Raw genomic sequence first — 27173 nt, forward strand, 5'->3', positions numbered from 1 at the left:
TCTAATTGGGTTAATTTAAGTCATGATGATCTGTATTTTATGTGTAGAAACTTGAAAATTTTACTCTGTGAGGAGCTACAGCAGCACTGACTCATCATTCTGTCGTGACTGCAGAGTCCTGGGGATTTGGCTTTTCTGTAATTAATGACATTTGGAAATATTTACACCACAAGTCAAAGGTTTCTGTCTGGTTTTGGCTCCTTAAGCCAAAAGAGCATCTGTGAGGACAGGCAGTGATGTTTGAAGAAAGTCTGACTCTGTCTGCAGTTATCTCCTGAGAGCCCAAACAACATGCACGAGTTCTACACACTTTTGTCTGAAGATTTAAAGATGTCAGCTCTTCCTCCACCATAGTGCGCATAAATAAACAGTTTGACTGTTTCCAGTGATGATGGCCTCATCCAGCTCAGTGTTGTCGCAGTTTTGGAGAGACAGTTTTACTTTGTGTGGTGTCTTTAGAGTGTTTGATTCCAAACATACACTTTATTGCCAAAAGTATTCACTCACCCATCCAAATAATTGAAATCAGGTCTCAGGAGCTCAGTGAATTCCAGTGGGGTACTGTGATAGGATGCCACCTGTGCAACAAGTGCAGTGGTAAAATTTGAGGATGGAGCACGGTCAGTGGATGCTGGGGGGCATACAGCACAGAGGTCACCAACTTTCTGCAGAGTCGATCGCTACAGACCTCCAAACTTCATGTGGCCTTCAGATTAGCTCAAGAACAGTGCGTAGAGAGCTTCCTGGAATGGGTTTCCATGGCTGAGCAGCTGCATACATACATCACCAAGTGCAAGGCAAAGCGCCGGATGCAGTGGTGTAAAGCACACTGCCACTGGACTGTAGAGCAGTGGAGACGCGTTCTCTGGAGTGACCAATCACACCTCTCCATCTGGCAATCTGATGGACCAGTCTGGGTTTGACAGTTACCAGGAGAACGGTACTTGTCTGACTGCATTGTGCCAAGTGTAAAGTTTGGTGGAGGGGGGATTATGGTGTGGGCTTGTTTTTCAGGAGCCGGGCTTGGCCGCTTAGTTCCAGTCAAAGGAACTCTGAATGCTTCAGCATACCAAGAGATTTTGGACAATTCCATGCTTTGTGGGAACAGTTTGGGGATGGCCCCTTCCTGTTCCAACATGACTGTGCACCAGTGCACAAAGCAAGGTTCATAAAGACATGGATGAGAGAGTTTGGTGTGGATGAACTTGCTTGGCCTACACAGAGTCCTGACCTCAACCCAGTAGAACAGCTTTGGGATGAATTAGAGCGGAAACTGAGAGCCAGGCCTTCTGGTCCAACATCAGTGTGTGACCCCACAAGTGTGCTTCTGGAAGAATGGTCAAAGATTCCCATAAACACACTCCTAAACCTTGTAGAGAGCCTTCCCAGAAGAGCTGAAGCTGTTATAGCTGCAAAGGGTTGAGCAACGTCACATTAAACCCTATGGATTAAGAATGGGACGTCACTTAAGTTCATCTGCAAGTCAAGGCAGGTGAGCAAATACTTCTGGCAATATGTTAAATATTCTGGGTCAGACTGCCTTTAACAGAATAGCCACAGCAACCAATGAGAGCAAGCAGAGTGAGTAGAGTCACCAACAGGATGTTAAAGACTTTAATATCGCTCAAGCATAAACACAACTATACCTCAGGGGTTACCAGGGGCCTGTTCTTGGGGGTTGTCAGGGGCCAGTTCTTGGGGATTGTCAGGGGCCCGTTCTCAGGGGTTGTCAGGGGCCAGTTCTTGGGGGTTGTCAGGGGCCCATTCTCAGGGGTTGTCAGGGGCCCGTTCTGAGGGGTTGTCAGGGGCCAGATCTCAGGGGTTTGTCAGGGGCCAGATCTCAGGGGTTGTCAGGGGCCCATTCTCAGGGGTTGTCAGGGGCCCATTCTCGGGGGTTGTCAGGGGCCCGCTCACAGGGGTTACCAGGGGCCTGTTCTTGGGGGTTGTCAGGGGCCCATTCTTGGGGGTTGTCAGGGCCCAGTCTCAGGGGTTTTAAAGGGCCTGTTCATGAGGGTTGTCAGGGGCCCGTTCCTAGGGGTTGTCATGGGCCTGTTCTTGGGGATTGTCAGGTGCCCTTTCTCAGAGGTTGTCAGGGGCCCATTCTCAGGGGTTGTCAGGGGCCATTCTCAGGGGTTGTCAGGGGCCAGATCTCAGGGGTGGTCAGGGGCCCATTCTCAGGGGTTGTCAGGGGCCTGCACACAGGGGTTACCAGGGGCCTGTTCTCGGGGGTTGTCAGGGGCCCATTCTTGGGGGTTGTCAGGGCCCGGTCTCTGGGGTTTTAAAGGGCCTGTTGATGGGGGTTGTCAGGGGCTCGTTCCTAGGGGTTGTCAGGGGCCCATTCTCGGGTGTTGTCAGGGGCCAAGTCCTGGGGGGTTGTCAGGGGCCCATTCTCAGGGGTGGTCAGGGGCCCATTCTCAGGGGTTGTCAGGGGCCCGTTTTCGGGGGTTGTCAAGGGCCCGTTCTTGGGGGTTGTCAAGGGCCAGATCTTGGGGGTTGTCAGGGGCCTGTACTTGGGGGTTGTCAGGGGCCCTTTCTCGGGGGTTGTCAGGGGCCCATTCTTGGGGGTTGTCAGGGGCCCGGTCTCAGGGGTTGTCAGGGGCCTGTTCATGGGGGTTGTCAGGGGCCCGGTCTCAGGGGTTTTAAGGGGCCTGTTCATGGGGGTTGTCAGGGGCCCTTTCTTGGGGGTTGTCAGGGGCCCATTCTCAGGGGTTGTCAGGGGCCAGTTCTTAGGGGTTGTCGGGGGCCCGTTCTCAGGGGTTGTCAGGGGCCTGTTCTCAGTGGTTGTCAGGGGCCCGTTCTCAGGGGTTGTCAGGGGCCAGTTCTCAGGGGTTGTCAGGGGCCCATTCTCAGGGAGTTTTCAGGGGCCAGTACTTGGGGATTGTATGGGGCCCGGTCTCAGGGGTTGTCAGGGGCCTTTCTTAAGGGGTTGTCAGCGGCCCAATCTCGGGGGTTTTCAGGGGCCCAATCTCAGGGGTTGTCAGGGGCCAGATCTCAGGGGTGGTCAGGGGCCAGTTCTTGGGGGTTGTCAGGAGCCCATTCTGGGGGGGTTGTCAGGGGCCCATTCTCAGGGGTTGTCAGGGGCCTGCTCACAGGGGTTACCAGGGGCCTGTTCTTAGGGGTTGTCAGGGGCCTGTTCTTGGGTGTTGTCAGTGGCCCGTTCTGAGGGGTTATCAGGGGCCCGTTTTCGGGGGTTGTCAAAGGGCCCGTTCTTGGGGGTTGTCAAGGGCCAGATCTTGGGGGTTGTCTGGGGCCAGTACTTAGGGGTTGTCAGGGGCCCATTCTCGAGGGTTGTCAGGGGCCCATTCTTGGGGGTTGTCAGGGGCCCGGTCTCAGGGGTTTTAAGGGGCCTGTTCATGGGGGTTGTCAGGGGCCCAGTCTCAGGGGTATTAAGGGGCCTGTTCATGGGAGTTGTCAGGGGCCCGTTCCTAGGGGTTGTCAGGGGCCTGTTCTTGAGGTGTCAGGGGGCCATTCTAAGGGGTTGTCAGGGGCCAATTCTTGGGGGTTGTCAGCGGCCCATTCTTGGGGGTTGTCAGGGGCCCATTCTCAGGGGTTGTCAGGGGCCAGTTCTTAGGGGTTGTCAGGGGCCCGTTCTCGGGGGTTGTCAGGGGCCCGTTCTCAGGGGTTACCAGGGGCCAGTTCTTGGGGTTGTCAGGGGCCCATTCTCAGGGGTTGTCAGGGGCCAGTTCTTGTGGGTTGTCAGGGGCCCGTTCTCAGGGGTTGTCAGGGGCCTGTCCTCAGGGGTTGTCAGGGGCCCATTCTCAGGGGTTTTCAGGGGCCAATTCTTTGGGGTTGTCAGGGGCCAGATCTCAGGGGTTGTCAGGGGCCAGTTCTTGGAGGTTGTCAGGAGCCCATTCTCGGGGGTTGTCAGGGGCCTGTTCTTAGGGGTTTTCAGGGGCCAGTTCTTTGAGGTTGTCAGGGGCCTGTTCTTGGAGGTTGTCAGGGGCCAATTCTCAGGGGCTGTCAGGGGCCCGTTCTCAGGGGTTGTCAGGGGCCCGTTCTCAGGGGTTGTCAGGGGCCTGTCCTCAGGGGTTGTCAGGGGCCCATTCTCAGGGAGTTTTCAGGGGCCAGTTCTTGGGGATTGTATGGGGCCCGTTCTCGGGTTTGTCAGGGGCCCATTCTCAGGGGTTGTCGGGGGCCCGTTCTCAGTGGTTGTCAGGGGCCAGTTCTTAGGAGTCTTCAGGGGCCTGTTCTTGGTGGTTGTCAGGGGACAGTTCTTGGGAGTCTTCAGGGGCCTGTTCTTGGTGGTTGTCAGGGGACAGTTCTTGGGAGTCCTCAGGGGCCTGTTCTTGGTGGTTGTCAGGAGCCCAACCAAGTCTGTGGGCCAGCTTGGGAACAGCAGAGCCAGGGTCTTGTGGCAACCATGCTGCCTTTGGCCAGTGGTTCCCAACCTTTTTCCTCTGACCCTAAAGATGACCAGGCATGTTGTCTGACAGAAAGTTTGATCTTGACTCAGCAGTGACCTCAGTAATGTTGGTCTGTGTTTGTAAAACACAAGACCTCACATCAGACAGGAAGCAGACATTTGACTGCAGTTTGATTCAGAGACACTCCCTGCAGATCTTTACTCCTCTTTATGTCTGTCATTTTCTGTAAAACTGTGTTTGTATTCAGCAGTAAATCCCCAGAGTCATAGCCTTTTGTTCACAGCCAGAGCTGCTCACATCGAGGGCCACAACATACAAATCATGCTTTCGATTGGAGGAGATTTGGAGCTTCACACAGACAGAAAACAGAGGGAGAAAATCATCACAGAGAGAGACTCAGACACACAAAGAGCCGCCGACAGGAGCCTGAAAGACTCATCTGAGGGATTAATAACCCGGAGCAGCTCGTGTCAACGTGGCGCTGATGTGCCTGTCTCACGCTGTTTTTATGTCAAACACTGATCCGGACTGAACGTCCCGGCTGAGTAAAAGAGGACACGAGGGGAATGGAAATCATTTCCTCTGCTGTGTCACAACAATCAACTTTGCAAAGATGGGAAATGTTAAAGTGGTTCCATTCAGGGTGTCTGGAAAATCCGTGATTTCTTTTCTTACGTAAAGGTCAGCAGAGGAGGCTGCAGCAGCTTTAGATGTGGATGTTTTAGTGACAGGCTTCTGGACTGATCGATCAGTTGTGGAAGGATGGTGATAAAAAGTTGGTGCATGTGAATGTTTTTCCCTTCGTGATTAAAAGTTGTCAGGCTTAGGCTGATTGATTCATAAACCAGTTTTTCTCTTTGTAGATGATTCAATGATATAAATGAGGATATAAAATCATCACGTAGCCATGCAGTCTCCAACTGCTGTGATGGATGCTGCCTTTGCAATAAGATGGTTGGTGAAATTTCATCCCTGCTGGACGCTCTAACTGTGGTATTATTATTGGTGGAAGAGTTTAGGAACAACAGCAACTAAGCTTTGAAGCAGAAGACCACGTAGAATCACAGACAATCAATGACTGCTAAAAGTCCACAAATCTCTGATGATTCCACAGCTGAAGAGTTCTGAACTTCCACTGGCATTAATGTAAACACTACAACTGCAGCAGGAGCTTCATGAATGGGTTTCCATGACAACAGCTGCATGAAAGCCTCACATCACCAAGTCCAATGCCAAGCATCAGATGGAGTGGTGTAAGGCAGTGGTTCTCGACTGGTCCACCCATAGGACCAACCGACATGTCTTTAACATGAACTGCGGCCCAGACTTGTTTGTTTTTAGGTGGCTTTCACATTAGGGGCCCGGTCCCTGATCCACCCGGAAAGTCGGGTTCGTTTTGGTAGTGTGAATGCAAACGAACCGCGCCCGGGAACTGGGCCTGGGCCCCGCTTGGGGAGGTGGTCTGGGGCGCGATTCAAGTGGACTCTGGCACGGTTTGGATGAGATGTGAGTGCAACTGCGCTCGGATACGGGACAGAGAGTCGTATCAGCTTTATGACATCATCGTAAAAACTAAACTTCTTTCCACAGCGTGGCATTTTATTCACATTTTTCCTCTATAAAAGGCAGAAACCATCAGAATCCAGCCAATAAACGGTCTGTTGTAACTCACCTTACAGATGAACACAAGTTGGAGTCAGTGAGAGGAGGTGAAAAGGCAATAAAAGTCTCCTGTCACCTCAAAAACCGCTGTATCTGTGCAGCGCGAGCCCATTTAATCCTCTGAGCTGTAGTAGATGTGCAGATACGAAGAGCGAAGTTGCTGGCATTTTAAAAGTGATTTCAATCATCCATGGCTTTAGGATAGACTTTTTGCTGGGTCAAAACAAAAAATATCTTGGCTCAGGTCATGAGCCCAGTGGTTGCCATGGTAGCTTCTTCTTCTTTCTCTTCCTTTGTGGGGTTGTAAACCAGCTACATGCATACCGCCACCTGCTGTTTCAGAATGAGTAAATACACAAGTGTGCCTTGGCACGGTTAGATCTTGCCAGCGTGAACGCAAGCCACAGGGGGAAGGGGGAGGGGGAGGAATCACGCCACGCCGCTGTTCGAAACAACTGGGCCTAATGTGAAAGCATCCTTGGTTAATGTAATGAAAAGCCTTAGATATAAAAAAACACATGACTGAACAAAGAAACAGGCTGAAACTTCAGGGTGACATGCATTCAAACATTTCATTTTAGTCTGTTTTGCCTTTATAATGTAAATAATGGGGAATTTTTTGAATCCTCAAAAAATGTATACATTATGGCATGCATTAGTGGTGTAAACGAGTGGAAAAGGTGCTTAAAAGGGAATAAAAAGTGGTTTAAATAGGGTTAAAAGTGATATAAATGGCCATGAAAAACATGATGAAAGGGGTTAAAATGTGGCTGAAATTGGTTGGTGGGAGTGACGTCCCCTTGGCAGAAAGTGGCACAGCGTCCCACAGCACTGCTGCCTCAGAGTGATCTTTAGAGGTGGAGGATTTTCCCCTCCAGAGTCCCTTGAAGCAGGCTGTGGTGTGGTGGTGGACCGTGGTGGTCCTGAGCTCTACCTGTTCGGGCCATTGGCTCCAGCAGGGGCGGTACTAAAGCCGGAGCTCTCAGAGCCGAGGCTGTGCAGGAGAGGAGGGATGGGAGAGTTGGTTAGAGGCGGTAACGTTCTACCTTTTATTTTTCTATAAAGTCGGATTGTAACTTGGTGAAGTTTAATTATGAGCCCCTCGGGTTTCCTGCCTCACCAGCACATTATTTTTTTCACTTTGCTCTTTCCCTGTGAAAGATGCATCAATGTCACAAAAACTGTATATTTCATGTGTGCAAGTAAATATATAAATAAATAATTTAGATACATTTTTATAAAGGAAAAAATGTATGACTGAACAAAGAAACAGGCTGAAACTTCAGGGTGACATGATTCAAACATTTCATTTTAGTCTGTTTTGCTTTTATATAATGTAAATGTTGGTGAATCTTTTAAATCCTTAAAATATTTAAACATTATTATAGGAAAACCGACTTTCTTTAAGACATTTCTCTCTAAGATAACAGGATACTTGAGTCTAGATCTCAAGAAACCAAGCAAAGTTAACTCACTGTTAAAGAAAGTACAGGGCACATGTCAGCCTAAGACTTCTAGGTATTTTAACTTTTATTTCCAGGAACCACTAAAAACAACCCCAAGGCCCACCTTTGGGTCCCGACCCACCAGTTGAGAACCACTGGTGTTAACACACTGACACCACACACCACTGTGAGCCAGGCCTTCAGTGCCTGAGCTCATAAATGCTCAGCAGGGTTCCCCAATTAGTTTTCACCAAGGGCCAAATTATCTTAAGGGAAGTAGGCCGAGGGCCGAAGGTCTGTTTTTCTCATCCTTTATTTGTATGTGCAGATATTGCTCACTAATTAAAAGTGTATATTAATTATTACTAGTGTGTAGTGACACACCAGACAAAATGCACTCTTAAAACCATATAAGTCCACAATAAAACAATTTAATGAAAACTTGAACCATGTGGATTTTACATTTGCAATTTACCAGTATTCACAGCAGCTTTCAGTACCAACAAACCAAAACAACTTAATTTTAACATTCTGGATTTGCTGAATATGGTGGCATATTTTTATACAAATAATGAAAAGTCCATACAAAATGAAAACATACACTCAATGCTTCCTCCTACTTCCCTCAATTTCCTCTCCCTTTTTGTGCTCATTTACTGCACAGACACATGCTGGCAGCCTCTAATAGACACCTGGATACACACACACCAACTGGTTAATACAAACTCAAAACAAACTCATTCTCCTAAACAAGTCATTTGCCTTCATTCTGTCACCATGTTTGTGTTCATTTAACTTACAGACACACACCCCCGCCTGCCTCTAAAGTACACTGACACAAAGACACACAAATATACATCAGCTGAGTGTAAATGGGACAGAGACACACAAATATTTCTCTCTGGCATAAAAACGAGTTCCCATAATACAGTTAACTAAAAAACATGTTTTATTTTGATTGTAACTACCAGAAAGTATTTAACTCACCCATCAGTGAGAGAAGTGACAGCGACGAGATGCAGCAATATTTCTCATGTTTGGCCTGTAATCTGTTGTGGAAATCCTGAGGCACTGTCCTAGATGTGCACTGGACAGTCTGTTTCTCGTTGGATTTTTGATAGAATTCATTGAATAAAACGATGACTTGCACACCTATGTTGCAGACTAACCCTCACGCACAAAATTACCAGTCTGGTCACAGTATCAGTGGCATGCACAGAATTTTTCAAGGACAGGGGCTAAAAGAAAAAAAAGGGCACATACAGCGCGTTCTCGCCACTGAAGAGGGCACTAAGTTTGGCATGTTTTTGAGGGCACTTTAGACATGTTTATATGTTTTATGCAAATGGCACATTATATAGCCTTAAAACAGACTGCTCAAGTTAGTTTGTAGTTAGGACCAGCATCCACAAGAACTGTGTAGAGTCAGCGTTGGACTGTGAAGAACACACAGAAATAAATAAATAAATCCCTAGGGGGTCCGGGGGTCTTCCCCCAGAACATTTTCAATGAAGTAGATGCCATTTCCTGTATTCTAGTGCATTTTAACACCATATTAGCACCAGATAATCCAAACTGGTTCTGTGAGATATAGTTCTGGCTCAATATAGATCAAAAAAGGGCCCAACATAAAAGTCATTGAAACAGTAATGTTTCATAGTATTTCTTGGTCCTAATGGTCTTCTGGAGTTGAGTGTGTTTTGCCAATGAGGAGGGTACTTAAACACGCCTTTTTGCCACCCAAGTGGACAGTTTATCATGTTTTAACCAGCCAAGGGGCAGTGTGTTTAAGTCTGATTTAAACTGACGATTTTCCTGGTCAACTTAACACCTTTTCGAGCTGGCCATGTGTCTCTTGGCTTGTAAGAATTGCACAGCATCTGTAGCTTACACTGTTTGCTAGCTTGTCAGCAAGGCTGGTCTGAGAACAGCATAAACCACTGAGTGCGCGTAAACCAGCATAAACACGTAAGTGGGTCAAGTGTCAAGAGAGAGACTCAAGTCTACGGTGTGGCATGAGGTCAAAAATAGGGACGGGCAAGCGCGCTTCACATTGTGGCGTTTATTACACACTTTTTCTCTTCATTCAACGCTCTGGCATGACTCAGTGTGGGCCAGATAATTTCTTTCTGGCGGGCCGGACCTGGCCCGCGGACTGCCATTTTGGGATGGCTGCTCTACGTATGAACGAGCACACACTCCCACAGAAACACTCCAGAATGTTGTGGAAAGCCTTCAGAGAAGAGAGGAGGCCGTTAGAGCTGCAGAAAGGGACCAGCTCCAAATTAAAGTACATGGATTTAAATACAATAACATTACAGTCTTTTTTGGTGTAATGGTTAGGCGGCCGAATACTTTTGTACATATAGTATAATAGTGTTGTTCAAGCTCCTTCAGTTTGTGGCTCAATCTGCCAAAATGCTTCTCACCTTTCATCCTCAGTCAACTATTGGACGTCTTCATCATGGTTTCATCAAGGTTTCTCTCTTTGAGCTTAGCTAACATGCTAACAACTCCAGATCCAACACTTCCAGCTTTAGTAAAGCACCCTGCACTGCCTCTGACTGGCTGATTAATGGTAGTTTGGCTGAGAGCCAGATTAACTTGCATACAAACTCAAACATGACAAACCGAAAGCCCAACGTATTCTCACCTGTATGTTGTTTCTCCCTCACAGCCTCCACCACAGATCCAGCATGGTGCTGGAGAACTTTAAGCCCTGTCTGACATTAGAAGCTGACATGCTCACATGTTTGGGCTGTTATTTCATCAGGAGGTGTTATAAGAGGCCTTAAACTTCCTCTCATTAGTTTTATTTGTTTTCTTCTACTTTATCCATGTGCCGTCTCTCCATGTCACCATCTTCATCACTTTCTTCTTCATCCTTTCAGCTAAAATGTCAGCTCCCTCTAACTTCTAGTTTTTAATTGTTCCTCCATGTCGGCTCTGCCTTCATCCCTCTGTCGTCGTGACTTCTGTCTTCAGGCTGATGTGAGCAGACAGGTCTGACTCCTCTGCACAACTGTCATTCAGAGCGCTCTTCAAATCGAACATAATCATCTTGTTTTATCGCCACAAACAGGCTTTAGAAATACTTCCCACACTTCACCTGTACCTGAGAGCGTCTGTCAGCTCTGCAGGGTGCCGTCTTCTTCAGCTGAAAGAGGGAACGATCAGAAAATCTATGTTCACCGAGCTCCTGATGGCATGACGCCTTAGTATAAAGATGTTGAACAGCAGTCTTTAACTTAGAAATCTATCAAATACAAACTAGATAATGGTGCAGCCTGTTAGCATGATCTCTCTAAAACAGACGCTTTAGAGTTTTTACTAAAGACTGAAGTTCTTATCATCATAGTAGATCACAGTCTTTACATTAGAGAAGGATGCTGCTTCCTGGTTTACAGCTATCAGATTAAAACAGAAATTCAGGATTTACTTTTAGTCTGAATTATAACTGAATGTTTTCCTCTGAGACTCCAGTTTCAATCAGATTAGAGTCTGTTTTTCTATCTTTAATGCACAAAGACTCAAATCAGAGTTAACAAGAGTCTGTACAGTACATGCTGAATGTTTGAGTATGAAAGTCTTCATCCCTCCTCTTCCTCCTCCTAGTCTTTTTCTCTCCACTTTCATTAAATCCTCCTCTCTCTTTCTCTCTCGGAGCGCCTCTAACCTCCTGGGATCTCATTTTCCTGCTCTCCACTTCCTCTCACTCTTCTTCTATCAATTATTTTACTTTTTTTATGCCTTTCAAACACACCATCAGCCATATGCTCTCTCTTTTTGGCACTTCTCCCATGTTAAGACTTTCTCATATTTAGATTGTCTCTAATATTGTCTCTGATATTTACATTTTCTCTTATTTGATCTTTTTCAAATTTTGTTTTTTTAGTATATTTAGACTTTCTCATATTTAAACTCTCACTTTTACATTTTCTCTCATATTTAGAATATAAATATGAATAATAAGAATACAGTAAACAAACCATGCCAACTAGTCAGTGGTTATCCAAAGTCATTAATAATTTATTATTTTCAAAAACGTGGTATAATTTCATGTAAATGAGGTTTATTTTTCAAACATTAAGCATATGATAAAGTTTGAAATATGTGGTTATGAGTTGAATGAAGTTGGCTAAACATAATTAACACAGGATGGGATCACTTTACATTTTTGGCTTTAAAACAGTCAAACTAGAAGGGTGGACTTGGACAACTGCAACTGAAAAAATGAAACAATATCCTGACTAAACCTTGATAGATACCAGTCTGTGATAGTCATCAACATGATCCTAAATATGGTCAGAATAAATCACATTTTCTGCTTTTTTTCTGGGGAAAAGGAGGTAAGGTTTCATGTAAATGAGGTCTATCATACCATAAACATAACTAAAATATCTGTTTTCATATTGGAAACAATTTCACTAAAAACTTCATTAAGAATTGTTTGAAAATTTCATACTTCATGCTTTGTAAGCATTCAGATAAGAACAGGTAAATTTGACCAGGATGACAACAGGTGTGACGATTTGCTGCCATTTAGAAAATTTAAGTTGTTTCAAAACAATTTCCTGACTAAACTTTGACATTACCAGGCTGATATCCCATCAACCTTTGTGCCTAAGATCAAAACTATTGTTGAAATAATTCAGAATTTCTGCGTTTTAATCAACAAAGGGGGAATAATTTCATGTAAATGGGGTCTATCACACCATGAATAACTAAAACAAGTGTAAAATATATTCAATTTGTTGGAAGTAAGTTCAATAATAAGATGAAACAAAAAAATGAATGATCATTTTGTATCTCATGCTTTATAAGCAGTCAAACAAGAGTTTGACCCGGGAGAACCAAAGGTGCTGGTGAATGAGAAGACAAGGCAAGGGTTAAAAAAACAAACAGAACAGAATTGACCAAACTGTCTTTTGATTTTTTTTTTTTTTAAATTATTATTTATTTATTTATTTATTATTTATTATTAATTACGACTTATACCATCATTTGGACTATATATCCCAGAATCTCATAATTATGACTTTTGTCTCATTATTTTGACTTTTTTAAACCATTTTTATGATCTTTGTATCTCACACTGTAAATATAACTTATACCATCATCAGGACTTTTTACTTCATAAAACTGACTTTTTATCTCATAATTTGGACTTTTTATACAAAAATTAATACTTTTTATCACATGATTTCAACTTTTGCTCTCATAGTTATGACTCTATTCCATCATTTTCCTAATCAATGACTTTTAAGCTTATAATTTTTGCCTTTTTTCTCATATTGCAACTTAAAATTGTATAATTTTGTGTTTTTATCTCACAGTTATGACTTTTACTCAAATTTTAATTCTGTATTCTAAAATTTAGACTTTTTATACCATAATTCTAACCTTTTATAGCAGAATTTTGAGTATACAGTTATGTCTTTCTGGACATATTTTTTTTACTCTTTATTTATTATTGTTCTTTTTTATTCTTTAGTTATGACTTTCTAACCATCATTAAGACTCCTATTTCACAATTTTGACTTCCTACCTAAAAATTCTGATTTTAATCTCATAAATTTGACTTAAGATTTCACATTTTTCTGTTTCTATTATCTTTCTGTCATAGTCTTCTTAAGTGTCAGCTGTAGGCTTCCGTACATTTCTGTACTGGTCAAATTCCCTCATAAACAGCCTCCCTGTTGTTGTTTCTCTTCTTCTCTGCGTTTCATGGCCGATCACTTTCAGCTACGCCACCTACTGTTTCAGAATGTGTAGTGAGGGAATAGATCACACCTTTATTATCAATGGATTTCATTGGTTACTATTTTATTATTGGAATAATAATATCATATTTAAAATACATGCACTATCGGACAATAATTTACTGGTACTGATATGATGGTCCATCCCTACTTGCTTTATTTCCCAGCCCTAGATTTAATGACTACGTCTGAGAGCAGTACCTACCTTTGCTCTGGTGGTTAAACCACCATGACCATAGGCAAAAGTTTTAACTGATTTTTAACGGTGTAATCTTCTGACATGTTAGGAGCTGACATCTCTTCCTGTTGTCATTCTTGTTCCTCGCAGTGACAGAGAAAGTTCAGGTCATGTCACATGACATCTTCCTCTCTGGTTAACCTGTTCAGTCACCGTCATCTGACATCCCCGAGAGACGACACGAGCCATCAACCATCTTCACGGGTCTGTCAGTTGATCGATGCTACGGCTCTTTCTGCTCATGTCCAACTCTCTGAAACTACAAGTACAGTACCAGAGTGAAGACGACCTCAAAGAGCCGTCAATATCAGCAGATAAATGACCAAAAATGCTGCAGAATAAAGCTGCTGTTCCCACTGGAGCTCTCTGTTCGTTTTGAATAATTAAACCAAGAAAATAAACCCAAAACGGATGCTTTACATATCTGTTAGTTGTTTCTAGGTAACTAGATGTTCAAATGCTGCATGGAGATTACCTGTAAGCTCTTCTCCTGTCTTCATCCTAAATCAGACTTTAATGTGTCAGAAAAATTGCTCTTTTGTTTAAGCTTTTGTGTTTCAATAAAATAAGCTTTTTGTTTGGACACAGAGCTGATTTCATTGTAAAGGAAATAAGGAACTTCAGTTACGTTGAATATTATTGCTTGAATGTAACTAAAAGAAAAAAGAACTGTTTATGAATTTTAAAAAGGAAATGAGGGGACAGTAAAAAGGTAAATGTCTGATAAATATGTTCAGGTGATTCCTGGTTTGTCTGTGAGGTTTTAAAGGTAAATGAGACATTTAGGAGCAGCGTCATCCCTCCCATTTTTTAGAAAATATACTTTTTAGTTGGGACAGAGCATATTTACTTCTGTGTTACAGCAGCTGCCTGAGGACTGGAGGCACTGTTGAAGTAAGTAATGCCGGGTTTCTGCTGCTGTATTTGGACTTCATAAAGCTGTGTACAGTTCAGCAGGTTATGGTGCATGCAGGTTTCTCGAGATATCATCTGTAAGAGGTATTATTAGAAAGTGGAAGAGTTTAGGAACAACAGCAACTAAAAGTCTCCACGTTTCTGTTGATTCATTGCTGAAGAGTTCTGAACTTCTACTGGCATTAATGTAAACACTAAAACTGCAGCAGGAGCTCCATGGATGGGTTTCAATAGCCGAGCAGCTGCATGCGAGTGTTGCGCACTTGAACAAAAACAGGGACGCCCAGGCGTGCATGGGTTTGTTTAATAAACTTTGACTGTAAATACAAGAACACAAGCACATCAGCTTAGCGTGGCATCGTACCAGCGCACATCACGGTTGACCGAGCAACGCACACGCAACCGTGCGGCAGCAAGACCACTCAGCAGCCCCAAACAGTACCTGTGTAACCTTTACTCACTTTTACAACAAATAATCCTGCTAGAACTCTGCCAGTGTCATTATGCATGAATATATGAGGTTGGAACTGAACTACTTAATATACAAATTAATGGAAAATAAAATCTTGTAAAGGGGGATGTTCCTTCTGTCCATTCAAATCCACAGAAGTGTCCATTAACATGTGTCACATTCCCATGGGGCCCATGGGTCAGCTTGGGTAACTTATGCAAACAGCAACACCGCAACAAATCTGCCATCATACGGCATTCTCTTCTGCATTCACTCTCCCGACTGGAAGTTTGAGAGCCGCCTAATGCCAAATGCAGAAGCGATGTGTTCATAGAGCCCATCTTAATGCTTCAGCATACTAAAATATCTGGACAATGTTCGATAACAGTCTGGATGCTCCTCTTCCTCTTTAGCCTTTGTCCAAAACAAAATGAAATGTGGATTTATCAGACCATTTTACCTTAGTCCCCCCTCAGATGAGCTCAGGTCCAGAGAAGTGGATGGGGCTTCTGTATGTTGTTGAGGTATGTCTTTGGCTCTGCTCTGAAGACTAGAAACTTACTTTAGTAGATGCACTGTGCTAACTGATCATTGTTCCACATCACAGAGTGATGGATGCTCTCCATTCTTAGCATCGCTCCACTCCAGCGAGAGGCGGTCATACTTTACAGATAGATGCTGCTACTGAATGTCTTTAATTTTCGGGTCCTGAGACACCATGTCAGACATGTTGCAGTATCTCTTACACTCTCTCCTCCTTCCAAAGGACAGAGAGGCCAGCGTCTGTGAGAGGAACATGTGGAAAAGTAAAAACCATAGCGACAGATTTAGAAAAAGAAGTCTGCAGCAGCAGCAGGAGAGCCAGCCCAGTAGGTCCTCTGGGAGCGTTTGGGTGCTTTCTGTCTTTGTGGTGAAAGAATTTCTCTGAGAAGATAATTTAGTCCTGTTCCAGGTCAGCACCATTACAGCTCATTCAGCCCATAATGTGACACTTTATCAGTCCCTGAGGGCAGATTCTGTTCGCTCTTTGTGCTTCTCGATGGGAGAACTGAAAATAAAGGAGAAACATCACTGCTTGAGTTAGTCTTTAAGGCAGAAACATGTGGAGTAAACACTGAACAGACTCTTTAAACCTGGCATAATGATCGGCTACCAACACTAACTCTAGATTGGTTTCAGCTCATGTATGCAGACTAGCTATTTCAGTTCATTTAGTCACAATGTTTGTTTGCTGAATGTTTGATCCATCATGGTGAACACACACTGACATGTTAGGACCCTTCTGTAAAGATTTGTCAGATATGATGCTGCACATTCCAGTCAGGAACATTTATTTAAATCATTAGTGTCTCTCTTTGCCATCCTCCCTGTCGAACAATGACAGAAACATTTATGTGACTTGTCTGATCCATTGCAGGGGTTATTAGCCCAATAACAGCTGGACTGGTAACCTGACATGCCAGATGGGTTTGTCTCACACATCTATCTGGTAAACCTCTCATAGCCAGTGTTTGGGAAAAGGCAGAGCCTTTGAAAAAAAAACTTGGAGGGTGATTTGATGGATGTTCTGTCTGTTACATCTTTAGGGGCCAATCAGAGCAACAAAACACGTGACGTAGCCTCTACGAGGACTAAACTCCATAGAGAACTGCATAACGTGGACCACTCTTCTTTTGCAAACTGCTCCAGGCCTCTCAGATTTGAAGGGTGCCTTCTTGCAACCGCAATTTTAAGATCTTTTCATAGGTGTTCAATGGGATTTAGATCCGGACTCATTGCTGGCCACTTTAAAACTCTCCAGCTTTGTCTCCAACAATTTCTTGGTGCTTTCTGAGCTATGTTTGGGGTCATTGTCCTGTTAGAACACCCATGACCTCTGACGCAGACCCAGCTTTCTGACACTAGGCCCTACATTGCAGCCCAAAATCTTTTGATAGTCTCCAGGTTTCATGATTCCTTGCACACAGTCAAGGCACCTAGCGCCAGAGGCAGCAAAATAACTCCAAAACATCTTTGAACCTCCACCATGTTTGACTGTAGGTACTGTGTTCTTTTCTTTGTAGGCCTTATTCTGTTTTCTGTAAACAGTAGAATGACTTGCTTTTCCAAAAAGATCTACCTTAGTCTCATCTATCCACAAAATGTTCTCCCAGAAGGATTGAGGCTTACTCGGGTACATTTTTGCAAACTTCAGTCTGGCTTTTTTATGTCTCTTTGTCAGCAGTGGGGTTCTCCTCTGTCTCCTGCCATATCATCTCATTCAGATGACCACGTATGGTCCCAGCTGACACTTTTGCACCCTGAGTCTACAGGACAGCCTGAATTTGTGTGGAAGTTGACTGAGGATGTTTATCCACCATTCCAACTATCCTGCATTTCACTCTTTTGTCAGTTTTTCTCTTCTGTCCACGTCCAGGGAGATCAGCCACAGTTGATGATGTCAAAGCAAATCTATCTCTCTGCGTGTGCTCAGTTTTGCTGGGGACTCTGCAGGGAAAGTTTGACCAGAGCTTTCTCGTAAAGCAGAATTTTAATCTAAGTGAGGTTTTCCTGGTTAACGCTGTTCGACTATTAGTCGACTAAAGGCAAAATCTGATGAATTGGATTCGACTATGAAAAACCTTAGTCGTTGACACCCCTAGTTTCTAGATTACCAGCACCTGTTACTGCCACAGGTGAGTTTAAACAAGCATCACATAGAATGATTTACCCGCAGTTTTAAAAGGGTGCCATTAATTTTGTCCTGACCATTTTTTGAGTTTTGTGTAATATTATGTCAATTTTGTCTTTTTTCTTCTGATTTTTTGTTTTGTTCCAATGCACATAAAGGTAATAAACACATGTATACCAAAAACATTTGTAATTGCAACAGTTTCTGGGAGAAATGGTGTATTTTCTGGAAAAATTCCAGGGGTGCCAATACTTTCATCCATGACTGTATTTGAAAACTGGAAACTGGAAATATTGCAAGACTTTTGACCATTGTTTTTTTTTCACAATGCATTGTGGGAAAACATGAGTGCATTCTATAGTGTATAATACAGAAAGGCATATTCAATATTTAGTGAACAGGGAGAGATTTCAGGCGCAGGGGAACGTAGAACAGTAACAGCTACTGTTGCTCGCTACATGAAGCTGCAGCACCAGGCGATTTATTCTCCATCTCCTCAAAAAGAACGTATATTTACATCTCCTGAAAACCACAGAAAAACAGAGCTATGAATTTATACTGTAAGCATTTGTCCTGTTGTTATCCCAGCAGGAGCTGAGCTTCAGTCATATTTTAACCTTTTAGACTCATGATTTTGACTTTCTTATATATTTGCCTTTAAAAACATTATTTTTCAACTTCAATTGCATGTTTTAAACTTTTTTAACTAATAAATTGACTTTTCTCAGATGTGAGCCTTTAAAATTATCTTTTTAACTTTTTAAATTTCAATCATCATCATTTATCATCATTGCTATGTTTTTTTTTTCATATCTATTACTAGTGAAATAGGTGACCCTGTTAGGCCCTCAGGTTAGACCTGAATCCAGAATCCGGCCCCTGCTGTGATTGAGTTTGTCAGCCCTGATCTATCTGCTCCTCTCGGGGTTTTTCGTTCTATGATGGTGTTCTAAGAAGGCTTCCTCAGGCTAATTTCTTCATCAGTTAGTCTGTCACCGATCAATTACATCTTCACCCCCAACCCCAATAACAATCCTGGAGGCATATTTTGATTAAAGACTTGTCGCATGATTATTTGTCCCAATAACCCTAAAGTGTGTGACGTCACTAGCAAATACACCCCCACACACACACACCCACACACACACACACACACACATACACTAGCCTGACCTAGAATTAATGATATCAAACATGTTTAATATTTATGATTCTGCCTCCAACAGAATACCTACAAACACCAATGAGAGAGGCGGACCGGGAAGCATCACCGACTGGAAAATGAAATGCAGCTACATCTGCATCTCAGCCTGGATATGTCAGATTTTTTTTACCATGCTTTTGATTTTTGCTGCAACTGTAACTCTCCAGGTTTCCCCCAGACCCCTCTATGATGCTGTGGTCCCTCACGGTCTGGTCCCAGGTACCCAGCTAGAGCTGGATCAGGCCTGGGAAAGTGCTCCAGGTGCCTGTAGAAGTGCAGCTGCTGCTCTTGTATGCAGCATAAATATCTGTAGCTCTCTGTATCCTCCCCATCACTGCCCTCATGAACATTAGACACACAGTCTAACAATGATTCCCAAAAATGTCCCCGAAAGAGGTCGACACAAAGGAGTCCAGTCGTCCCCTCTGGCCACGGCATGGGACAACAAAAGGAACGAAAAAACGGAGATTGACATTTCCTTCAAAATAAAAGCACATCACAGACTTTATAGGCTCTTTTTCAGGCACATATCTGCAACCCAGAGAAAAAGGCTTCACAAACAGTTTTTGGTTCCTGACCCAAGTGTAGAACCAAGGGTCTAGTGAGAGGATTAACCCTGGGTGCAGGTTTAGCTCTGTAGGTAGAACAGGTGCTGATTTATAGAGGCTAGAGTCCTTGGACCACAGTTTAACTCTAGCCCCCCACTCTCTCCCCTTGTTCCCTGTCTCTCCTCAGCTGTCCTATCAGAATAAAGGCAAACAGTCAAAAAATAACCTTTAGAAAATAAAAAGATCTGAGAACTGTCGTGTGTTAAGCCAGCCCTACGCTTGACAAGCAGCTGAACCTACTTCTGGAGAAAACGTGAACACCCATCAACACTTGGGACACTGTCTTGGCTTCACTTCTCAGAGGTTTTTCTGTCATTCAGTCCAGAAAAGGATGGCTGCAGGGACTGTAAATCAGCATTTATCAGCATTGATTCAGTGCACAAACGTCTCCTCATGCTGAGTTAATGCTGATGTTCACACACAGTTTAGATGTTCTGTTATTTGGGAAATACTAAAATGGATGCTAAAAACCAGAGACAAGCAGAAGACACAAAGAGCAAGTCATCGTGTCGGTAAAAGCTGTCGAGATGTAAATGAGGGTTAAAGAGACGAACAGGACTGAGACAGAAGGACAAAAAGACTGATGATGGACGCTGGCATAAAAAGAGGAAATCAGAGACCAGGATGATGATGATGATGATGCTGATGATGATGATGATGATGATGCTGATGATGATGATGGTGGTGACAGTGGCAGGAGTGCTGTGGTGACCATGGTGACATGGATCAGAACAGATGAGTCATCTTCACAGAAAAGTAAAATCTCGGACCAGGTCATCCCTCACCTGTCGTTTGGAGGGAATGAATGAGGGGGAGGTGTGAACGATTCCTCCTCTGTCTGAATACGATGAACACTCCACTGATGATCTGTCTAATCCTCTCCGTCTATTTTTATCAACGCCCTCGGGGGTTTCTGAGGCAGCAGTGACACCAGAAAAATCTCCAAAATTGAGCCTTTTCAAATCCCTTCTTGGACTTTGAGTTGGAGTTAAATTTCACACGTATGAGCTGATGTAATGACGTGTCTGTAGGCTGGCACTTGGGTGATTTTAGGCCGTTTCTCTGATGAAAAAGAACAGATTCAAAGTTTGTAGAGAAAATGCAAAGTCACAGGATGTAGACTATCAGGAGACAAAGGAAGAAAAGGTTTTATTCTGGTATTTTAAAGTCGTACTTTGTGCATGTGTTTGTTCCTGAATTATCAAAAAGGACAAAAAGTTTGGACTTCTTTAACAGCTGTCTTCATTAGGAGTGACTAATATTCACAGCTCCATCGTTAGGAACAAAAGATACACTTTTTTGTCATTTACACAATCAGACTGTCATTTTCAAGTTTATTCACTGAGACCAACATCATCCATCCATCCCTTCATTTCCTTATCCAGTCTAACAGTGGTAGGGGGCCAAGCAAGTCCACTTAGACATCCCTCTCCCCTACAACATTTTCACACTCCTCCTGGAGTATTCTGAGCTGTTTCTAAAAATATGTAAGCTTTCCAGCATGTTCTGAGTACCATAAGGTCTCCCCAAGTAGGGTGTGCCCATAAGACCTCCAAAAAAAAGTGACCAGGAGCTCCAGACCCCCTCAACTGGCTCCTATGAGAACTTTACAAGCCTTCTAGGGCCAGTTGATGAGAAGCATCCCAACAGCATGATGCTGCTGAGGAGCATCCCCACTGGATGCTGCTGCTGAGGAGCATCCCCACAGCATGATGCTGTCACCACCGTGCTCCACAGTGGGGATGGTGTGTTTGTGGTGATGTCAGTGTTCGGCATCTTGTCTGATGGTCAAAAAGCTCCATTCTGGTCAGACCAAAGAACTTTCTTCCTCTTGTCCATGGAGTCTCCCACATGCTTTTCAGTGAACTCTAGCCCAGATTGAATCAGAGTTTTCTTCAACAGTGTCTTCCTCTTTGCCACTCTCCCATAAAGCTCTGACTGGTGAAGAACCCGGCCAACAGTTGTTGTCTGCAGAGACTCTCCTATCTCAGCTGCTGAAGCTGAAACTCCTTCAGAGTAGTCATAGGTGTCTTGGTGGATTTAGCTGAACTCTGGGGGATGTTCAGAGCCTTGGCAATCTTTTTGTATCCATGCCCTGACTTATGCTTGTCAATAACCTTTATTTCTGAGTTGCATGGTTGATTTCTAACATCAATAAAAGAGTAAAACATCCAAGAGGGTGAATACTCTATGTAGGTATTGTATAATCCCTACAGCTGGTTCTGGAGCTACCCTGAGGTCTCCTTCCAGTTTGGCATTGCCTCCAAAACGAGGTACCCAGGAGCAATCCTGATCAGATAGTCAAACCATCTGTCAGTGTGAAGAAGCAGCAGCTTAACTACCACATGCTATGAAGTCAAGCTGCCACTGCAATGATACAGTAATACAGTAGGAGCATACAATCATTGACATATGATGGGAAATTGTACATATCAAATACACATATAACAATGTAGATGTCATCTGTGTGTCTCCAGGGTTCCCTCATGTCCTCCTCTGGTTTTTCTGTCAGTTTTTGATTTTTTCGTACATTGCCTTGCTTTGCTTTTGTTAACCTTTTTAAGAAACCATCACAGAATGAACTGACAAAGGACTGCAAGACACACACAAACTAAATACACTAGGGGTGATTGGACTCAGGTGTGAGGAACGAGACACAGGTGAGCCTAATGAGCACAATCAGGGTGGAGGGAAAAACACGAGGGCACGAGGACAACAGACACACAAGGGAAGCAAACTACAAATGAAGACAGGAAACATGAGCATGGGGAGGGAAAGAATTAGAGACACTAGAAAAGTAAACTGGGAATAACTCACACGCACACACACGAGGACAAGGGAACGCAGGATATACAAACACAAGGAGGACATAATCATGTCAGAAACACACAAGACCATGACACCATATAGTACAATACAATATGATAACGCCGACTGCCTGTCTTTGTCCCTACAAATGACTTGATTTGTTGTGAAGCTGAACTGAGCCAGGAAAAAATCAGAATAAAGCACTCAGCACAAACAAAGGGGTCTTCATCTATGAAATGCTGAACCAGGCTTTTACTTTGAAAATCACAAACTGGAAGTGTACTCTAACTGCATTTATCTTCCCTGTGACGTTTTCTACCGATGTGGAAACAGAAAGCTTCATCAACAGGACAAGTTTAGAGAACGACTTTATTAGCCCTGCACATTTCAGCATGTGGCCTTCATCAGGGTCATCAAACATCGATGTGGGCGGGGTCTGAAGACTGAAACATAACAAGATTTTTCGTCGAGGTGAAAAAGGTCTCATGGATCAACAGGCTGCATAAATGCAGACGCGGCTCTTATGATGTGAAGTCGAACTGGAAATTGCCCCCCGACACTCTCAAATCCTTTGTGTTGCAATATCAAAGAGACGTCTGATCTACCGTTAACGTTAGGATCACTACTGCACAGATCTGCTCTTGTCTCATCTTGTCTTGGTTCGCTTTGTCTTACGAGCTAATTGTCTTATCACACCCCTGAGATGTGGACATAAATGCCATACTGACCTTTTATCCATCATTTTCTGTCTGTTTTGGCCAAAAGCTGCATGTGACTTGCAGAATCAATAGGCACGCTTTCTATTCTCTAGATCACAGGTCTCAAACTCAAGGCCTGGGGGCCAAATCCGGCCCATGGTGCAGTTATACCCGGCCCACCAGATCATATGATATTTTTATTATAACTGGCCCACCAGTATGAGGTCTGCAGATTTCCTCCAGTACAAAAATATAAACTTAACATTGATTATTTAGAACATCCTTGCTGAGTCATAAAAATTAGAAGAAGTAAAGAATGAGAATAATTTGATAAAAAGTCAGGAACGTGGGGAAGAAACTAGTGTTTTCTCTAAATTTGAAATTTTGCATCTCACAGTTATGACTAGAAGTTATGGTTTTAACTTTTTATTTCATATTTTTACCTTTTAGATTCATAATTTTACATTTTAAATCCTATTTAAACCTTTTAAAGTAATAAGTTTGACTTTTATCTAAATTTTTAACCTTAAAAACTAATGTTTTTTAATTTATCTCAGTTTTCTGACCTTTTAAAATCATGATTTTGACTTTTATCTGATATTTTGACCTTTTTCAACTCCTAACTTTAAATTTTATCTCATTTTTTTACCTTAAAAATGCATGATTTTTAATTTTTATTTCATATTTTGACAGTTGAAACGCATGATTTCAATGTTTACCTCATATTTTGACTGTTAAAAATTATGATTTTGAATTTTATCTCAGTTTTGTACTTTTAAAACTCATGGTTTTAATATTCTCTCATATTTTGCCTTTTAAAAACATTATTTTGACTTTAAATGTTGTGTTTTTACCTATTAAACTTATAATTTTCACTTTTTATCTAAGATTTTGAGTTTTAAAGTACCATCTTCACCTTTTGATCCCAAAATCATTCATCATCAGTGCCAAGTGTTTGTACCCCCATAGTTCATTCCTGGCGAAAATAAGGTTGACATTTTATGGTTAAATATTGACCCTCAGGTTAGACCCAAGTTCAGCATCCGGCCCCTGCCGTGGTTTAGTTGGCACCCCTGATCTAGATTCTTCATGTGTGAGATGTGTGTATCAGGAACACTCATGAAGGTGGTCCTAAACCTCTGACTTGTTAAGCAAACTAAAGGGAAATTCCAGCAATTGTCTCACATACCCAGTCTAAAACAGACTTCAGTTTCCCTTATTATTGTAGCTGCTTTCATTCAGACTTGTTGAATTCATTTCTACGGTAACAACAGTGTCATTTATGCAGTATTTCATGTTTTTACGCTCTTATTTTCTCTTCTTTGTGCTGCTGAGTCTTAGAATTTCCTTTATGTAACCGTGTCTATTAATAACTCTTCCTCTGTTTGTTTCATAGGTCATTAAACCCTCTGTGCTGCCTTCATCGATAGTCGCAATATCATATAAAATCATATTTACTGTCAGCTGAGTGCCCTCAGGATCAATTTATGGGTCTATTTTTAGATCTGGAGCAGCTCTGAGGCTGTGAGGGAGGTGTTTGTGTGTTTTAGGAGAATGTGTGTGCTGCTGCAGCCAGACTGTGTGGATTTATCTGGAGAGTATTTTAAAGCCTGCAGCCGTGTTTCATGTGTATGACTCACTGTATTTATCACTGTGTGATTATCTGTCTGCAGGAGGCTGCAGGAGAGCAACAAGTGCATGCAGACTGTCACTGCTGCACAGCTGAAGCCTTTAGAACAGATGTAAATATGCTCTCACAGGGGGATTCTAGTGTTCATTAACCATGTCTGTTATATTTATGATGTCTTCAAACCTTTTTAGCTCAAATAAAGAATTAAAGTCATAGTCTTCTGACCTCTGAACTAGTCAGTGGTCATCTGTTAAAAGTTTAGTCCCTGGGAGCAGGATCTTATTTGGGGTCTGCTGGTGTAGCTAACAGTCCTTCTCTGTTTCTCTGTTTAAAATCTGACGAGGAAGTCATGAAGCAAAACCGGAGCTGCAGGAAAGTAAGGTGACCCAAGAGGTTTCTATGGTTGCTTCTTCATTCTTCTTCTTGGCTGACATAATGCATTCATACAGCCACCTACTGTATAAGACTGTACACATGTGCAGCTGTGCCTGGGCACGGATGATGTTACTGATGTGAAGGCAGACCAGCAGGAAAATAGTGATGAGTTTGGTCTTGAAGGAGCTGCTTTAAAGAGCTGCATCTTACATGTGAACACTGGGACCCTGATCCTATTTGTCTATTCTCTTTGTTTTTACCTCCACCAAGGACGTAATGTGATCAGCAGGGTTTGTTAGTTTGTTAGCAACATAACTCAAAAAGTTCTGGACGGATTTTGATGAAATTTTCAGGAAATGTCAGAAATGGCATAAGGAAGAACTGATTTTGGGAGTGATCCAGATCACCGTCTGGATCCAGGAATTTTTTAAAGGATTCTTTACTATTGGGAGATAGGGCTAATGGTGGAGGTCTCCGTTCTCTGGGTGCTTTTCTAGTTTATGATGTGACTTTCTAAAGTGCTGATCTTCTCTTAACACCAGGGCTTTTCAGCCTTTCTGCCCACGACCCCCAAAATAAAAGTGAGAGAGACAGGGACCCCTATCGTACCTGAGGGTGGTTGAGGCATGGTTGAATGCAGCGATGCAAAGTCAAAAAAAGTCATTTGCAGACTTACAGAGTTTTTTAAACATTAGTTACAGTGATGAGACGTTCTGTCTGTTGTATTGATTACAGATCAATCAAAGTGACAAAACAAAATGAGGTAGTAGGCATGTGCAGCTCTGCAATCACCACAGCGCTGATCAAAAAGGCACAGCAGCAACTCCACTTCCTGAAGAGCAGTGCCCTGGCCAAGGAGCTGCTGGTGTCTTTTTTTACAGATGCTCCATTGAAAGTGTGCTGGCATACTGCATCCCAGTGTGGTTCTCCAGCTGCAGTGCTCAGGAGAAGACAGCTCCCCAGAGGGTCATCAACACAGCACAGAAAATCACAGGCTGTGCTCTCCTCTCCTTAGAGGAGCTGTTCAGGTCCCGCTGCCACAGGAAGGCCCTGGGCATCCTGAAGGACTCATCCCACCCAGCACATCACTTGTTCCAACTGCTACCCTCAGGAAGATGGTTCAGGACAATAAGAACCAAAACTAACAGACTGAAAAACAGCACCTATCCCAGAGCAGTTTCAATATTAAATGAGAAACTGCTCGAGCACTGAATGGAACTGCAAAAACAATTTCATTGTACGTTGTACAATGACAATAAAAAATGATTCTGATTCTGATTCTCTGTGAACTTGGCAGGCTGGAGGTCAAAGTTCAGGAGCAGTGGAGCTTTTTGGCATCATGCTGAAGTCAAGATGAGAGTGAAAATACCTTCTGTGACATGAAAAGCTTTCAGTGTGGTTCTTTGCTCTTTTAATAAACAAATGTAGTCCCGCTGTGATAAAACTGCTTCTATACTACAGCTACATCCAAGCTAATCACTCTACCACACAGTGGCTGGTGCATTTTTCTTTGGGGGGGCTACAACAAAATCCTAATCCCATATGCTATGTCTGTAAGGTATTTCAACAGATGTTACTACATCCTGAGTTTAGTTATATTAATATGCCTTTTTTACATCTGCATTTGTTTGGTTGGTGAACAAATATTCAAATAAGATGGCTATAATAAGGGTCACAAGTAGCTAACTCTTATCACAGTCAACTTATCACACATTACCACAAACCAACTCAATACATGACAATATCATGTTAAAGTGCTAATTGAATGTTTATTTTATATAGAAACATTTACAAAAGACATAAAGTGCAAGTAGTCACTGCTTCAATAGTAAAAAAAAAAATAAAAATGCCAGACCTGAATGCTGCAAAAATGTTAAACACAGAACTATTATTTATGGATTGATTTACTTATTATTATTGGTTTAATATGCCATCAGTGGACCATCTCCCTCTGTCACAGCTTTGTTGCTTCATCCTGATATCTGGTCCATCAGGTCAGAGCTCTTTAATTCTGTTTCTCCTCCAATCTCCTCCTCTCAAAAGACCTTAAACACTCCCCCCAGGACCCAAGAAAGAAGAAAAAGTGACACACTGCCATTGAAAACAACATAAATTTTTATTGTTTCACTGATAAAACACTAAAAAAAAGCATGCTTTTTTGTCAAAAGACCTCTGTATAAAATACTTAATAACCACTTTATCATGGTTTTAGTCAATATTTGCAAATCTAATTTTGGCAGCCTCAGAGCAGACAAAGCCTCGTGCCCCACTTAAGATCTCTGGCACCCCCCTGGGGGGTCCCGGACCCCAGGTTGGAAACCAGCTAAACAACAAACTCAGGC

General features: G+C 43.0%; 1 protein-coding gene across 1 annotated transcript in view; it reads left to right on the plus strand.

The window, feature by feature from the left end:
- Window positions 1–27173, plus strand: part of htr2aa (5-hydroxytryptamine (serotonin) receptor 2A, genome duplicate a) — a 91093-nt gene that overhangs the window by 36237 nt on the left and 27683 nt on the right. The gene's annotated exons all lie outside the window — the stretch shown is intronic.

This window comes from Cheilinus undulatus, linkage group 15 (genome assembly GCF_018320785.1).
Source record: "Cheilinus undulatus linkage group 15, ASM1832078v1, whole genome shotgun sequence".
NCBI lineage: Eukaryota > Metazoa > Chordata > Actinopteri > Labriformes > Labridae > Cheilinus > Cheilinus undulatus.